The sequence below is a fragment of the Salmo salar genome, chromosome 12, assembly GCF_965601325.2.
Source record: "Salmo salar chromosome 12, fSalSal1, whole genome shotgun sequence".
Taxonomy (NCBI): Eukaryota; Metazoa; Chordata; class Actinopteri; order Salmoniformes; family Salmonidae; genus Salmo; species Salmo salar.
This window is the reverse complement of record NC_138302.1, coordinates 86,443,200-86,461,322: the sequence shown is the minus strand read 5'-3', so window position 1 is coordinate 86,461,322 and position 18,123 is coordinate 86,443,200.

The following is an 18,123-nucleotide window of genomic DNA, read 5'->3' as shown; positions in this document are numbered from 1 at the left end:
AGATTTGGCATGGGTCCTCAGATCCTCAAAAGGTTTTACAGCTGCACCATCGAGAGCATCCTGACGGGTTGCATCACTGCCTGGTATGACAACTGCTCGGTCTCTGACCGCAAAGCACTACAGAGGGTAGTGCGTACGGCCCAGTACATCATCGGGGCCAAGCTTCTTGCCATCCAGGATCTCTATACCAGGCGGTGTTAGAGGAAGGCCCTAAAAACTGTCAGACTCCAGCCACCCTAGTCATAGACTGTTCTCACTGCTACCACACGGCAAGTGGTACTAGATTGCCAAGTCTAGGTCCAAGAGGCTTCTAAACAGCTTCTACCCCCAAGCCATAAGACTCCTCAACATCTAATCAAATGGCTACCCAGACTATTTGCATTGCCCCCCCCCCCCCCCCCCACACACCCTACCCTCTATGCTACTGCTACCCTCTGTTATTATCTATTTATCGTCACTTTAATAACTCTACCTACATGTACATATTGCCTCAAGTACCTCGACACCGGTGCCCCCATACATTGACTCTGTACTGGTACTCCCTGTATATAGTTATTTTACTGCTGCTCTTTAATTATTTGTTACTTTTATCTCTTACTTTTTTTAGGTATTTTCCTTCCAACTGCATTATTGGTTAAGTGCTTGTATGTAAGCATTTCACTGTAAGGTCCGCACCTGCATACAATCTGATTTGATTTGATGTCTTAAGTTTTGAGGAAGTGTGCAATTGACATGTTGACTGTAGGAATGTCCACCAAAGCTGTTGCCAGAGAAGTGAATTTCCATTTCTCTACCATAAGCCACCTCCAATGTCGTTTTAGAGAATTCGTCAGTACATCCATCACAACCGCAGACCACTTAAATGGCGTCCTGTGGGTGAGTTGTTTGCTGATGCCCCATGGTGATGGTGGTGTTATGGTATGTGCAGGCATAAACTATTGACAAAGAACACAATTGCATTTTATCGATGGCTATTTGAATGCACAAAAATACATTGACAAGCTCGTGAGGCCCATTGTGATTTTTTTTTTTAAGGTACCTTTGACCAACAGATGCATATCTGTATTCCCAGTCCTGTGAAATCCATAGATTAGGGCCTAATGAATTTATTTCAATTGACTGATTTCCTCATATGAACTGTAACTTCGTAAAATCAATGAAATTGTTGCATGTTACGTTTATATTTTTGTTCAGTATACATGCCTAATATTCTAAAGTTGCAAAAAGTAAAAAAAAAAGAATGATAGATTTCTCCAATGTGATTGCAATTATAGCACATATTTTACACATGGGTGTGTCTTAACTTTAGTAGCAAATGACAATGTCTATCAATCTCTGAGTGCACATAAGTGACAGAAAGCATATTGGGAGGAGTGTCCTGGATGACAAGTCCAATTCAGCAATAACAACCTGAGAACCTTTACATTGCAGAAAAGCTGCTATACGTCAGCCTACATACGTCCTCTTCTGTAAATGCTATCAAATTAATTACTCATCTTACTTCATTTATATCTCATGTTGCAATTACAATGTTCTGTCGAAATACATTTTCATACAATGTCACAAAAATGAATAAAAAATGTATAATTTTATTACTAATATTTTAAGTTCTTGTTCATTAAGTTAGATTGATTGTCATCCATTTCTCGACTTTGCTTGTGCTTCCCATGACAAGCCCGTGGAGATATCAAAACAGCTGCAAAAAATGTAATTCCCAGCCATAAACCTGATGCGTCAGGGAGCACCACAGACCTGAGCGACACAAATGAGATCACACACCTGCCATGTCTCCACCATAAATGCTGGCGCTGTGTTGAGTGTTAGCTGAGGTTCACAGGTGTGTCCCAGCTCTCCACAGTGGAGGTAAGGCTGTGACAGCATGTACCTGGTAATCTTCCTTTCTGGCTTCTCTGCTACAGCTTTGTAATCTCATTACCGATGCATGTCTCATTCATTTCCATCATTGCCGAATGGCCCACCAGTCCTGCTGTTACTGCCTGAGACCAGTCTCCTGCCGATGCTAGGAATTCAAGGACCAGCAACCAAAACAGATGAAGGGGGAAATGATAGTCTGTTTAAAGGGTCCTCTATGCTGAATCATCAATGAGCATCTGTCCAAGTGGAATTTTAAAGGTTAGCAGGCGTTCATGAAGATGACATAAATGTAGTTGCCAAATTAGTCAAACAAAACATTTTTGCTTGGGGGCCAACTTTTGAGAAAAAAGAAGGCTAAAATGTGATTTAAACACATAACCAGGTCAAAGGAGAAAGACACGGCAGTATGACTACATTTATTTGTACAGTACCGCTTTGGATTTGGTCTTGATGCTGTGTTAAATTAATGTTTGTTAATGTGTAGAATAAAGTGAATGACACATTGAAAAGATTTCATACACCACCTTATGACTAATTTGTGTAGAGCTGATGTGGACATGTAGTCCATTGAAAAACCCAAGGGACTATGGATTGCAGTATTTTGATATAAATTATGCAGGTCCACAATAATGAGGACGCTAATGATGCTTTAAATGTGTTTATTGCGATGTTAACTGCTTAGTGTTTCTGTTCAGTTATTTTCTTGCATGGAATAATGACCAAATCCACATTAAGTGGCCCTATTTGTTCTGCTGTGTTGGACATAGAAGTCAATTATGGAACTGTGTTTGTGAGGTAAAGTAAATATATTCTGTATATATGGGAGTCTTTCTATTTCAAGCTAAAAATACTCTTTCTCAGAAAACTTGGTTATTGAATTAAACTGTTTTCTGTAAGGGCCGACGCTGGAGACGAGAAGCAAGTACAGGGAGTGAACATTTAATGCAAAACAGACATCAAACAAAACAAGAACAGCGTCTGGATGGGGGGAACAAAACGACATGACGACAATAATGCTGACATGGGGAAACAAACTGAGGAACATACAGATATAGAAGTCAATCAACAAAGTGAAAGAGTCCAGGTGAGTCCAATGAGCGCTGATGTGCATAATGATGGTGACAGGTGTGCGTAATGATGGGCAGCCAGAGAGGGAGCGAGGGAGCAGGCGTGACATTACCCCCCCTTTAGGGGCGCCACCTGGCATCCCACCTGGGCGAGCTTGATGGGCCGGGCCGAGGGATGGGCGCTGGACAAGCCGGCTGAGGCATAGAAGCCTGACGATCCGGCTGAGGCGTGGGAGCCTGACGATCCGGCTGAGGCGTGGGAGCCTGACCATCCGGCTGAGGCGTGGGAGCCTGACCATCCGGCTGAGGCGTGGGAGCCTGACCATCCGGCTGAGGCGTGGGAGCCTGACCATCCGGCTGAGGCGTGGGAGCCTGACGAGCCGGCCGAGGCATGACGTGGGATGGGAGCCTGCCGATCCAACCGAGGCAAGGAAACCTCTCAAGCCAGCTAAGGCGTGGAAGCCCAATGAGCCAGCTGAGGCACCCCCGGTTCCATTGGCGGCGGCACCCAGACCCGACGTCACTACCAAAAATTAAAAACACAAACTCCCTGATGCTTCGCATTATGGTGTCAGCATTCTGTAAGGGCCAAAGCTGGAGACGAGAAGCAAGTACAGGGAGTGAACATTTGAATGGAAAACGGACCTCAAACAAAACAAACAGCATCTGGATGGGGGGAACAAAACGACATTGCGACAATAATGCTGACACGGGGAACAAAACTGAGGAACAAACAGATATAGAGGGGCAATCAACAAGGTGAAGGAGTCCAGGTGAATCCAATGGGTGCTGATGCACGTAGTGATGGTGACAGGTGTACGTAATGATGGGCAGCCTGGCGCCCTTGCATGCCCGAGAGGGAGAGCGGGAGCAGACGTGACAGTTTTCAGTGATGAATATAAAAGATTAAAAGTGAATTCTCTCTCACACAATTCAACAATTCTAGCATATTTCATTGTTAACTTCCATAACATGTATACATTTAAAACCTGGTAGAATAGGCTATTAATGTAAAAGTGCCAATGTGATTAGTCACCTTTTATTTTGTCATTGTGCTGATTGTAAATGTAATCAAGCCTCCCCTATTGTACTTCTCTGTGCTGTTATAAGAGGAGTTCCTGATGCTTACTCAAGGTTGGCATTAAATGAAACATGTTCAGATTGTCCTTGCCTGAGGCCTTTTCACATAATTTGAAATGCAATGTTCAAATTCTCCTTTGTCAGTTAGTGGTCTTGTTTGTTTGTTCTTCAAAAGGTTGTCCCTTTGATGTTTTCCCTTTGCCATTTGCACTGAGATATTGCTGTGTCAGGTAATGGTTAGCCTTAGCCACATTGATTTTACCATGTGACAAAATTATACCAGAACCCTTGTCTGTAAACTGTCATACCTTTCTATTCAAAGACAGAACTTGTGTGTCACATACTGGGCAATTTTGGAGGAAAACAGCAAACATTGAGTTGGACCATTCCCCTAGCTTAGGTTTAGGTAAGGGTTAGGGTAAGGTTTGAAAACTAAAAATGCCTGGAGTCCTTCATGATACACTGTTCAGAATTGTGAATGACAGTGTGACAGTGGTCAAAACATTAATCTCTGTAGATTGAAAATAATTATCTTACAAATAAAATGATGTATTTCCTTGTCAAGGTTGTACTTGAGACAGTCAAATCAAAACCTATCAAACGAAGACAAAGTGCATCGCTGTGGGAAATCATCGTGACAGGGTTCCTTACGTCCCACCCCTGGAACTAAAGACCAACCACAACACTACCCATTTGCCATTATGAAAGTCTCGGCGAAGAAGTTCTTAAAACTCAAATACATTTCCACATAAAGTTGTAGCTCCTGTAGATTGATGCCAAAGTGTGACCCTGTTATTCTCACACACCAGATAGGTGCAGTGAAATTAGTTTTTATTTTTCAGGGCCAGCCATAGTAGTACAGCACACCTGGAACAAGTTAGGGTTAAGTTGTTCAAGGACACATCAACAGATTTCACCATGTCCACTAGAAACTATTATATAAATGGTTACCTGAATGATACTTTTTCACTTTGCTGATGACAATAACAGCGATCCAGGCCATGGCATGTACTTAATGTGACATTGCAGAAAATGTGCAATTTATGAAGGCTGAGGGACATTGGCAGCAAGCCTAAATTCATGTGAAAGTAAACATATGAAGATAACTGTGTAGACAAATTGTTTATAGTTTCCCTTCTCTCCTCTTTCAGATGCATGAAATAACCCGGTCTTTGACTTCCCTTTTCTGCGTAAAAAAAACAGCTGTCAAAGGTTCCCAGAGACCTTCTGACATCTTTGGTAAAGCCATGCTTGTGCATCACAAAGAACAGACACTTACTGTTGAGAGAGGGGTGCATTGATATCCATAGAGATGCTAGGGGGAAGCTGCTATAGCTCTTATAAAGTGAAACCTTACAATAGAAAGCATTTGAGATTTGAGGATAGCCTCAAACACAACTCAAAGTCATGGTTACTGGACTGTTCAATACCAAGTAAGGACTTCACCTCAGGAGGCCGTTGAATCCCAAATACATCCTTGAGTGCTGTGCTGCACTGTTCTCCTCAGTGACAGCCTTCAACGTGCCTAGATAAGAAAAATGTAATATGCCACCCTTGGGAACAATAACATTTTTTTAAATAGTAGCTGGGATTTTTACAAGGCATTGTTTGTTTCATTCACTTTTTATGTGGCTTTGTTCAACAGTTGTCTCAGTCAAGGTCACGATGCTATCATCGAACTTTGTTCACTTGATTCAAGTCTCTCTTTTTTTTTACTCTCGCTGTAAACTGCCAATGAAGTTCATTGTAAAGATTCACTAGGCTGTAGCCATGACTACACTAAGAAATAATGAGCTCTTCATACAGTAATAGTTTTTTGGTAAACCTGAAACTGCATGATCGAAACTATCTTGTTTTATAAAGTTTCATGTACCTAAAATTTACGCATTTCAATAAAACAACATTTCCAAACTCTGTTTAATTTCCTAGCTCCATATTGATAATAATTTACACTTAAGAGCCACACCACTTAATTTAGTATTGTACTGCATATCAAACGGCAAACATAAATGAGAGGTTTCTCAGTTAAATAGTATCTTGTGACTCTGAGACTGCTGAAACTATTCTGTAAAAGAAGCCTCTAGTTGCTATGTACAGTACAGTATAGAACATTATGAAATGTAGCCTACATATTTAGTTTATCAAAAACAAATCCATTAATTATTGCAGCATGATACTGGGGATATACTTCACAGTACCCCACTGGATCCATACTGTAAGTGTAACCAGCAGGAGAGAAACAAGGCATAGCCAGAAGGCCACCAGCCCATGAAGTTTAATCCTCTCTCATCATACAAAAGCATTTTATAGGATACTTGCTACTTAAAGATGCAGTCTGGGATCTTAAGCACTTACAAATTCATAACACATTGTACAATTGTTTTGTTTTATTGCAGAATCTAACGTATCATATGAAATGGATGGTGTAGTACACAATCGTGCACAATTTTTGAGAAGCATTCAGCTGCAGATTATGCACGCTGACACCATATGGTCTGCATACCGCAAAGGGCATGCATGTGCATCTCACATGGTATGCATCTCAAATGGTATGTGCGCGCTCAACCTGTAGACGTTTGCCTGTCTAGTGTATCGTGTGAGTCAGTAGCTTTGTTCCAGGGCGTTGGTGTACTAAGCACATACCAGTCGGTGAACTAGCTCTGGTCAGGGCATTATGTTAACCACTGTTGCATGTGCAGCTAGTTGCATGTGCAACATAGTACACACTAGCTAGCTAGTACACACTAGCTAGCTAGTACACACTAGCTAGCTAGTACACACTAGCTAGCTAGTACACACTAGCTAGCTAGTACACACTAGCTAGCTAGTACACACCAGCTAGCTAGTACTTCTAATTCTAAATATAATTTCACCACCTGTGCTGTTGGTGGCAGTAACACACTATGCTATCTGGCATCCTGTCCCATCACATATGTCTCACAGCGTCTGTGGTGTGAGAAGGTATCTGCTGAAGCCAGACCCTATTGCAATTTTCACGGAGCCGTTTTTGGCTCGTGAGCACTTTCAAAACTACTGACTGAAATGATAGAAATCTCTGGAGCATCACTTTAAGGGGATTGTAACAAACTTTGTCAAACGTTTTCATACGTTGGGAGTGTCCTAATGTCGAGCTGTCCATGTCCCACTGCATGTATTCCATTTATCCATAAAACCTCTGCAGTCTTGATATCCAGAATAAATTAATTCAGTATGCAAAAGATAGGTTGAAAGGTTAAGTCCTAAACTAGCTGTGCATGTCTGTTCTCTCTCCTTGAATCTATCAAACGGAATGGATCTATCTGGGTGCTAAACCACAGTCCTATATTTGTTTCCTGTTTCAGCCTGCGTGTTTTGACTGTGTTCATGTCACGATCTCGGGTAACACGGCCAAAACCATTTTTTTGGAACAATTGCGCTGGAACAATTTTGCTTGGAAAGCTTACCGTGAAAGTTTACATGTGAACCAAACCTGGGTCCCTTCTGACAGTATTTGAATTGTAACCAAACATTGTTTATACATTTTTACAAAAAAAGGGTGGACATGATTACTGGTAGAAATGAGTCATTTTTTTGTATTGAGAATAACACATGGATATGTTCTTTCTATTGCAGATGTAATTTATTGTTATATTTCATTCTGAAGGAGGATTCTAATTAACCTTATTGCACACAACCTGCAGGCAATGATTATCTGGTGAATACACTCTTCGTTAACATTAATCTTAATAGAGGCTTTATAAAAACAATGTTTTAGTCCTATCTTGAGGCAATGATGCAATTATCTTCACAATGATGTGTTCTTCTTAGTGATAGTTAGTGTATTATTGTAGTTTGGCTCATTATTATATCCAGTGTGCCATGAACACTCCACATAGTCCTCTTTGCTGTAGCTGACCCCATTCAGGATGATCATTTCTGCTACATTATCGATAATTAAAGTAAACTAGAATTTTGAGTTAATTAATTAAGTATTATATTGTTGCCTTTGCTTGACATTATGTAGTAGTTGTACAATGTCAGTTTGTGGCAGACTGAACAGCTGTGTCGAAAGTGTGTAATCCCTTTGTGACAAATGAGGACCTAGCAGGCTGCAATGAGCTACAGTAGGATGCCTACCTACAGTACACCACCATGTCTTCCTTGCTGTATGCTTCCAACAGTTTCATCAGCTCATGAATAAGATGAATGATGTGGAAGTGAGTAGTACTGTATATACAGTAGGAAGATGTCTGTTTGATGCAGTGGCAGGCAGCGCCAGCTTTGTTAACTACGTTTTGTATTCACTAGGCCCTGAGCCATTTGTCACTGTTTCGATGCAGCAACACCTACAAGCCAACATGCTCTCCCATTCATCAAGCCTGAAGCTGCTAACCGACTGTTCGCTAAAATTAGAAGAGAACAAGAATGGAATTATTGAGATGTCCCAATAACGTAAAGAGTAGGCATATTTCTTAGTCATTAAAATCCTGCATTAACAATGACCCATATTCCCATTCTTCCATCTGTCCACAGACAAAATATATAATTTGCATTCAGATGAAGCAGGGCTATGTATCGTTTATTATTGCCTCAATCAGAATACTCAAATTTAACAAGGATACAATTGCAAATTCTGAACAAATTTCAAGAAAATAAATGCATGACACCCGTGTCTAGTTGGTCTGAACTTGTGAACAATCAGCAGCACAGTATTAGAGTATTGTAGTGGGGCCATGATGCACTTTTGTAAAGAGAAGCGTTCCATTAGTAAACTCGTGAAGCCAATAAAAAGGAAATGGAGACAGGTCAGGGAAATTAAAGACAAAGGAGCAAATCTTATGATTGGTTACCACGTCAACATGATATCAGATATATTTTGTTGATGAAACAATGGCTGGCTAGACCAGAAATACCTTTTGTATATATCCCTGTTTTATTTTTGATTTCCATCCACTCAGTAAAAAGCAGGTGTCTGGGGTGTCTGGCTCTTAAAACCATACCCAAACAACTCCAATAAGCTGCGGCACGGCATGAGTCTAAGCAAAACAAGACCACCCCTCCTATGGACTGTATAACTTTCTGTGGGGTGCAGACATCCACAAACATCACACAATCTGAAATGAATTGGGCCAATCATCCACTAATTAATTATAATGAACAAAAATATAAACGCAACATGCAACAATTTCAGATATTTTACTGAGTTACAGCTAATACAAGGAAATCAGTCAATTTAAATTCATTCATTAGGCCCTAAACTATGGATTTCACATGACTGGGAATACATATATGCATCTGTTGGTCACAGATTCCTTTTTAAAAAGGTAGGGGCTTGGATCAGAAAACCAGTCAGTGTCTGGTGTGACCACCATTTGCCTCATGGAGCACGACACATCTCTTTCGCATAGAGTTGATCAGGCTTTTGATTGTGGCCTGTGGAATGTTGTCCCACTCCTCTTCAATGGCTGTGTGAAGTTGCTGGATATTAACGGGTACTGGAACACACAGTCATGCCCATTGATCAAATCAAATCAAATCGTATTGGTCACATACACATGGTTAGCAGATGTTAGTGCGAGTGTAGTGAAATGCTTGTGCTTCTAGTTCTGACCATGCAGTAATATCTAACAAGTAATCTAACAATTTCACAACAACTACCTTAAACACACAAGTGTAAAGGAATGAATAAGAATATGTACATATTTACATTTATGTCATTTAGCAGACGCTCTTATCCAGAGCAACTTACAGTAGTGAATGCATACATTTCATACTGTGGCGCGTTATTCAAATACCTTAGAAATGCTATTACTTCAATTTCTCAAACATATGACTATTTTACAGCATTTTAAAGACAAGACTCTCGTTAATCTAACCACACTGTCCGATTTCAAAAAGGCTTTACAACGAAAGCAAAACATTAGATTATGTCAGCAGAGTACCCAGCCAGAAATAATCAGACACCCATTTTTCAAGCTAGCATATAATGTCACATAAACCCAAACCACAGCTAAATGCAGCACTAACCTTTGATGATCTTCATCAGATGACACACCTAGGACATTATGTTATACAATACGTTTTGTTCAATCAAGTTCATATTTATATCAAAAACCAGCTTTTTACATTAGCATGTGACGTTCAGAACTAGCATAACCCCCGCAAACTTCCGGTGAATTTACTAAATTACTCACGATAAACGTTCACAAAAAACATAACAATTATTTTAAGAATTATAGATACAGAACTCCTCTATGCACTCGCTATGTCCGATTTTAAAATAGCTTTTCGGTGTAAGCACATTTTGCAATATTCTAAGTAGATAGCCCGGCATCACAGGGCTAGCTATTTAGACACCCACCAAGTTTAGCCCTCACCAAAGTCAGATTTACTATAAGAAAAATGTTATTACCTTTGCTGTTCTTCGTCAGAATGCACTCCCAGGACTTCTACTTCAATAACAAATGTTGGTTTGGTTCAAAATAATCCATAGTTATGTTCAAATATCCTCTGTTTTGTTCGTGCGTTCAAGACACTATCCGAAGAGTAAAAAAGGGTGACGCGCACGACGCGTTTCGTGACAAAAAAAATCTGAAATATTCCATTACCGTACTTCGAAGCATGTCAACCGCAGTTTAAAATCAATTTTTATGCAATTTTTCTCGTAAAAAAGCGATAATATTCCGACCGGGAAAGCGTGTTTACGTTCAAAGAGAGAGAAAATAAAAACATGGGGTCACCTCGTGCACGCGCCTCAGTCTCATTGTCCTCTGATAGACCACTTACCAAAGGCGCTAGTGTTTTTCAGCCAGGGGCTGGAATTACATCATTCAGCTTTTTCCCGGGTTCCGAGAGCCTATGGGAACCGTAGGAAGTGTTACGTTACAGCAAAGATCCTCAGTTTTCAATAAAGAGAGTCAAGAAGAACAAGAACTTGTCAGACAGGCCACTTCCTGTAAGGAATCTTCTCAGGTTTTTGCCTGCCATATGAGTTCTGTTATACTCACAGACACCATTCAAACTGTTTTAGAAACTTTAGGGTGTTTTCTATCCAAAGCCAATAATTAAATGCATATTCTAGTTTCTGGGCAGTAGTAATAACCAGATTAAATCGGGTACGTTTTTTATCCGGCCGTGTAAATACTGCCCCCTAGCCCTAACAGGTTAAAATCCCCAGCTACAATAAATGCAGCCTCAGGATATGTGGTTTCCAGTTTACATAGAGTCCAATGAAGTTCTTTCAGGGCCGCCGAGGTGTCTGCTTGGGGGGGGGGATGTACACGACTGTGATTATAATCAAAGAGAATTCTCTTGGTAGATAATGCGGTCGGCATTTGATTGTAAGGAATTCTAGATCAGGTGAACAAAAGGACTTGAGTTCCTGTATGTTGTTATGATCACACCACGACTCGTTAATCATAAGGCATACACCCCCGCCCTTCTTCTTACCAGAGAGATGTTTGTTTCTGTCGGAGCGATGCGTGATGAAACCAGGTGGCTGTACCGACTGATAACGTGATCCAGAGAATCTCAAACATGCTCAATGGTTTGCATTTCTGGTGAGTATGCAGGCCATGGAAGAAGTGGGACATTTTTAGCTTAAGGAATTTGTACCGATCCCTTGCGACATGGGGCCGTGCATTATTATGCTGAAACATTAGGTGATGGCGGTGGATGAATGGCTTAACAATGGGCCTCAGGATCTCATCACGGTATATCTGTGCATTCAAATTGCCATTGATAAAATGCAATTGTGGTCGTTGTCTGTAGCTTATGCCTGCCTCTACCATAAACCCACCAATACCATGGGGCACTCTGTTCACAACGTCGACATCAGCAAACTGCTCACCCCCTCACACGGCGCCATACACATGGTCTGCGATTGTGAGGCCGGTTGGAAGTACTGCCAAATTCTCTAAAAATCACGTTGAGGCGGCTTATGGTAAAGAAATTAACATTAAATGATCTGGTAACAGCTCTCGTGGACGTTCCTGCAGTCAGCATGCCAATTGCACGCTCCCTCAAAACTTGAGACATCTGTGGCATTGTGTTGTGTGACCAAACTGCACATTTTAGATTGGCCTTTTATTGTCCCCAATGATCATGCTGTTTAATCAGCTTCTTGATATGCCACACCTGTCAGGTGGATGGATTATCTTGGCAAATGAGAAATGCTCACTAACAGAGATGTAAACAAATTTGTGCTTAGAATTTGAGAGAAATAAGCTTTTTGTGCGTATGGAAACTTTCCGGAATCTTTTATTTCAGCTCATGAAACATAGGACCAACACTTTACATGTTGCATTTATGTTTTTGTTCAGTGAAACTAATGTAGTTACAGGTGTAAGAAATTATCTTACAGAAAGGAAGAAGGCAGGAAACACATGGAATGTACCCACATTGCACACACTGGTTGAATCAATGTTGCTTCCATGTGGAATAGACTATGAATCGAAGTCTGTGCCCAGTGGATTGTCCAGAAAATCACCCATAACAGAGTTAGCTGGAGATGCACTGTTGAGTCCATTTCCTCCACTCGGAGCTGAAAGGAATATGTCAAGGCATTCAAGCAGGCCTAAATGTAGAACATAATTATTGTCTTAATAGCATTGAGCTTTATTAATTGAAGAGCTGTTTTTAGGATGCCAAAAAGACCCAATGCCAAATGGCTTTTTTATGTTTTACGTTCATTGCCAGGATAGTGACCTGTCACTTCTGTTTAAACATCACACTAATCACAGATTCAGGAAGTGAAACACACCACTGATCCAGTATTTATAAATCAATCAATCAATCACTTAACTAGACAACCCCTCAAAATATAACCAAGCAAGCTGTCTTACATGAACCATTATCCACCATAAGTTACTGCAACAAATTCTATAATATAATGAGATTAGATAATCTGTTCATAGGTGTCCAGACATGGAAGCCCTTAGTTCATAAGTAGTTGCTGTTTGTGCATTGACTCTATACTGAACAAAACTATAAACACAACATGTAAAATGTTTCATGAGCTGAAATAAAATCTCAAATGTTGTGCCCAAATTTGTTTACACCCATGTTTATGAGCATTTCTCCTTTGCCAAGATCATCCCTCCACCTGACAGGTGTGGCATATCAAGAAGCTGAGTTAAGAAAATATTTACTAAATAAAATAAAGTGATTTTTTTTTTTATAGAAGAAAACATTTAAAAAAGTAACACAAGAAAATTACAGAACAATAACGAGGCTATATACATTTTAGTAGACGCTCTTATCCAGAGCGACTTACAGTAGTGAATGCATACATTTCATACCATTTAAATTTTTGCCGTACTGGTCCCCCGTGGGAATCGAACCCACAACCCTGGCGTTGCAAACAGCATGCTCTACCAACTGAGCCACACGGGACCGACAGCCTCTCCCTCCCTCATAGAGGTTAATCGAGGTAATTTGTAAAGTAACTATGCATAGATAATAAACACTGAAAAGCAGCAGTGTAAAAACAAAAAGGGGGGGGGTCAATATAAATAGTCCGTGTGGCAATTTGATTAATAGTTAAGCAGTCTTATGGCTTGGGGGTAGAAGCTGTTAAGGAGACTTTTGGTTCTAGACTGAAGTACTACTTGACATGCTGTATCAGAGAAAACAGTCTATGACTTGGGTGACTGGAGTGTTTGACAATTTTTTGGACTTTCCTCTGACACCGCCTAGTATGTAGGTCCTGGATGTCAGGAAGCTTGGCCCCAGTGATATTCTGGGCGGTACGCACTACCCTCTGTAGCGCCTTATGGTCAGATGCAGAGCAGTTGCCATAACAGGCTGTGATGCTACCGGTCAGGATGCTCCCGATGGTGCAGCTGTAGAACTTTTTGAGGATCTGGGGACCCATGCCAAATCTTTTCAGTCTCCTGAGGGGGAAAAGGTGTTGTCGTGCCCTCTTCACGACTGTCTTGGTGTGTTTGGACCATGATAGTTCGTTGGTGATGTGGAACTTGAAACTCTTGACCCGCTCCACTTCAGCCACGTCGATCTTAATGGGGGCATGTTCGGCCCTCCTTTTCCTATAGTCCATGATCATCTCCTTTGTCTTGCTCGCATTGAGGGAGAGGCTGTTGTCCTGGCACCACACTGCCAGGTCTCTGATCTCGTCCCTATAGGCTGTCTCATCGTTGTCGGTTGTGTTTTGTTGTGTTTTCAGCAAACTTAATGATGGTGTTGGAGTTGTGCTTGGCCACGCTGTTTTGGATGAATGGGGAGTACAGGAGGGGACTAAGCACACACCCTTGAGGGGCCCCAGTGTTGAGGATGAGCGTGGCAGATGTGTTGTTGCCTACCCTTACCACCTCGGGGCGGCCAGTCAGGAAGTCCAGGAGCCAGTTGCAGAGGGAGCAGTTTGCTGATGTCAACGTTGTGAACAGAGTGCCCCATGGTGACGGTGGTGTTATGCTATGGGCAGGCATAAGCTATGGACAACGAACACAATTGCATTTTATCAATGGCAATTTGAATGCACAGAAATACCCTGACGAGATCCTGAGGCCCATTTCTTTCAGGTACCTGTAACCAACAGATGCATATCTGTATTCCCAGTCATGTGAAATCCATAGACCAGGGCCTAATTAAGTTATTTCATTTGACTGATTTCCTATGAACTGTAACTCAGTAAAATCTTAGAAATTGTTGCATGTTGCGTTTATATTTTTGTTCAGTATAATTTTGCATAGTGGTCCTCTACTTAAATCAGTTATCACTGTGGCCCTTGCTCAATGGTTGGATCAGGAAGGTAAATATTGTGTCAGAGATGGAAGCATATTGAGCTGGTTACTGTCAGTCACTGGAGAGTTATTGAATGATTTATTTTTCTTTGGGTATTGGATAATGCAGTGAAAACTGTAGGAAAACATCTTTTAAACAAAGTTAATTCATGTTCTGTGTGCATGTTTCCCAGAATTACATTTACATTTAAGTCATTTAGCAGACGCTCTTATCCAGAGCGACTTACAAATTACCTGTTCAGAGGTGGCCTATAAATAATTAAATATGACTTTAATTTAGCTTTTTTTCTTGAACTCATTAAATATCATGTTGTGGTCTATTCCAAATGGTCTGAAGCCACTAAATGAAGTTGTAGGTAGTGCAAAGTGTTGTTATAACAAATAGCCCACAAGCCTCTAAAAGTTATTAAAGTATGAAAAAAAATTGAATTAAATCAGGGACTGAGGTAAAGCAGTGAGATACAATACTCCATCTCTGGGGTAGAATAACATTCGCAGCAGGATCCAAGTCAATTATATATAAAAAATGATAATCCGGTCTGAGATCAGATAAGCATCAGCAGCCAGCTAGTTTCATCTCCTCTCATGAAGAGAAGATCAATGTCAATGAGGGGGTGATTGTGGTAAACAACTTTCACACAGGTCAGTGTATTCCAGTCTGGTTCTGCTTGTAGTTGAATGTACAGATAACTGCCAAAATAAAGGAAACATTTGAGTATGTAATATTCTGGCATTTTCCTGGCATGGTTTAGGACCACTCAACACCTTAGAGGGCAAGGTAAATGCCAACAAATACACAGCCATTCTGAGTGAACACCTTCAACCTAGGGTGAATAATTTCTGTCCTGATGGGAGTGGTCACTTCCAGGATGACAATGCCACTATCCACAGTGGTCTGAGAATCGTTTGATGAGCATGAAAACAATGTAAACCATATGCCATGGCTGTCTCAGTCACCAGATCTCAACCCAATTGAACACTTTTGGAAGATTCTGGAGCTACGCCTGAGACAGCGTTTTACACCACAATCAACAAAACAACATGGATGAATCGGGTCACATCCCTCCAATAGAGTTACAGACACTTGTAGAATGTATGCCAAGGCGCATTGAAGCTGTTCTGGCAACTCGTGGTGGCCCTATTAAGACGCTTTAGGTTGGTGTTTCCATTATTTTGGCAGTTACCTATACTTTGCCAGTGCAGAGCTGATCTCTGTATAATGCTACAGTGTAACTTACAGTTATGAATATAACTACTGTTCCCTGAAAAAGGGAACGAGGTATAACATATTATGGGGGAGTCAATGAACAATCCTATTCACCTGAAGAAACCTGAAATCATGCCCAACGGACCACTGGATGCTGAGCCAACCTGGTGAAGACCCGCCTTCCTGGCTATAATACTGGGGCTCGCATCCATTTACTCAATTCAGTACCCCTCTTCAGCGATCCCAAGTTCCCAGATGGCATGTGGCCAAAATATGTTGTACCTTGTTCCCTCCTTCAGGGAACAGTAGTTATATTCATAACTGTACGTTCCCTTTCAGTTGGTCACTCGGTATAACATGTTATGGGGACATACAATCACGCCCCAAACCGGCTCAGAGGGTACCAAACTAGGAGGCCCACCGCAGCCCAAGCACACACAGGTTCCACCGGCTCCAAAAGGGCTTACAGAAGCCACCCTTTCTCCTAATACTTACACTAGAAGCCTGAACTGTCAGAGCCTCATGAGGCCTGAACTGTCAGAGCCCCATATAGGGAACCAGAACTTGCTGCAACTTCACTATGTGCACTGACCCCACAGTTCCAAGAACAATACTTACCTTGCGAGCATGAAATATCAGAACTCATACAAGGAACCGCAAGTCCAAAACAACAGACCACCTGTCGTGACTTTGTAAAGCGCACACGTGCGCTGCATGGCATTGACCAGCGTCAAACTCACAGGAAACCTGCAGTAACCTGGAAACAGAATAATAGTGTGCAGCCATGGCAGATCAAGGCTTAAACCCACAGGGAACTGTGGTAACCCTAATAAGGATGGCTTTCACTTCAGTATAAATTCTTGAACTTCTTTGATGAAAAGATCATGATCATTAGAAAGCAAATTACGGACTCCTCTTTAAATCTGCGTATTTCTCCAAAGCTCAGTTGTCCTGAGTCTGCACAACACTGCCAGGACCTAGGATCAAGGGAGACACTCAAGTTTTTTAATACTATATCTCTTGACACATTTATCAAAATAATCATGGCCTCTAAACCTTCAAGCTGCACACTGGACCCTATTCCAACTAAGCTACTGAAAGAGCTGCTTCCTGTACATGGCCCTCCTGTGTTGAACATAATAAATGGCTCTCTATCCACCGGATGTGTACCAAACTCACTAAAAGTTGCAGCAATAAAGCCTCTCTTGAAAAAGCCAAACCTTGACCCAGAAAATATAAAAAACTATCGGCCTATATCAAAATTCCCATTCCTTCAAACATTTTAGAAAAAGCACAGCAACTCACTGCCTTCCTGAAGACAAACAATGTATACGAAACGCTACAGTCTGGTTTTAGACCCCATCATAGCACTGAGACTGCACTTGTGAAGGTGGTAAATTACCGTTTAATGGGGTCAGACCAAGGCTCTGCATGTGTCCTCATGCTCATAGACCTTAGTGCTGCTTTTGAAACCATCGATCACCACATTCTTTTGGAGAGATTAGAAACCCAAAATGGTCAACAACTTCTGGCCTGGTTTAGATATTATCTGTTGGAAAGATATAAGTTTGTCTCTGTAGATGGTCAACTACAAATCAACTGTAAATGTTGGTGTTCCTCAAGGCTCCGTTTTAGGACCAATATTGTTTTCACTATATATTTTACCTCTTGGTGATGTCATTCGGAAACATAATGTTAACTTTCACTTCTATGCGGGCTACACACAGCTGTAGATTTCGATGAAACATGGTGAAGCCCCAAAATTGCCCTCCCTGAATGCCTGTGTTTCAGACATAAGGAAGTGGATGGTGGCAAATGTTCTACTTTTAAACTCGAACAAAACAGAGATGCTAGTTCTAGGTCCCAAGAAACAAAGAGATCTTCTGTTGAATCTGACAATTAATCTTGATGGTTGTACAGTCGTCTCAAATAAAACTGAAGGACCTCGGCGTTACTCTGGACCCTGATCTCTCTTTTGACGAACATATCAAGACTGTTTTATCTAGGTTAGACTACTGCAGTGCTCTACTTTCTGGCTAGCCGGATAAAGCACAAAATAATCTTCAATTAGTGCTAAACACAGCTGCTAGAATCTTGACTAGAACCAAAATATTTGATCATATTACTCCAGTGCTAGCCTCTCAACACTGGCTTC